Source organism: Cynara cardunculus, assembly GCF_001531365.2.
Source record: "Cynara cardunculus var. scolymus isolate 2C chromosome LG 2, CcrdV1, whole genome shotgun sequence".
Classification (NCBI taxonomy): domain Eukaryota; kingdom Viridiplantae; phylum Streptophyta; class Magnoliopsida; order Asterales; family Asteraceae; genus Cynara; species Cynara cardunculus.
This window is the reverse complement of record NC_037529.1, coordinates 66,322,352-66,323,022: the sequence shown is the minus strand read 5'-3', so window position 1 is coordinate 66,323,022 and position 671 is coordinate 66,322,352.

The window sequence follows — 671 nt, the reverse complement described above, 5'->3', positions numbered from 1 at the left end:
TTTGATACAACTTATCCATATTTTTCTTACGTATATCATATTAAGTTAATTTTCTCAATTTACATATATATGTTCACAGTTACTGAACATATATATGAATGAGTTATATAGAAATATGAATAGATTGAAAATATGTGTACATGAAAAGCATACATGATAGTGTAATTGTCTAATGTATATATTAATAGAAATTCAATAATCATATTAAATCCAATAAATAAAAGAATATCGGGCTCATCGAGTTGGGTTGGGTTCAAATAATAATAACCCAATACCTACGGTTTGACAATTTTACAACTCGATTAGACATCGGGTTGGGTTATTTCACGTTGGGTTGGGTTGGGTTGATCGGGTTGGTCGGGTTTTTGAGCACTCCTAATTTGAATGTTAAAAAAGGAACGAAAAAACTTTTAAATTACTAGAAGTAGAAAACTAGACCAACTAATGACAAAGACGGGGCAAAAAACCTAAAATAAAAGCAAAAACACGAACAAATCCCCTTTGAAACAAAAAGCAACTCAATACCAAACCTAAACACGAGGACAAAAGAGAGGTCATCCGGGCAACAAAGTGGTAAGGTTCTTGAATTGCTTCGAAAATTCAGTAGAGAATAAAATTTTCCAAAACGCTTCTCGAAATCCATATAGGTAATTGACTCCACATGAATGTTA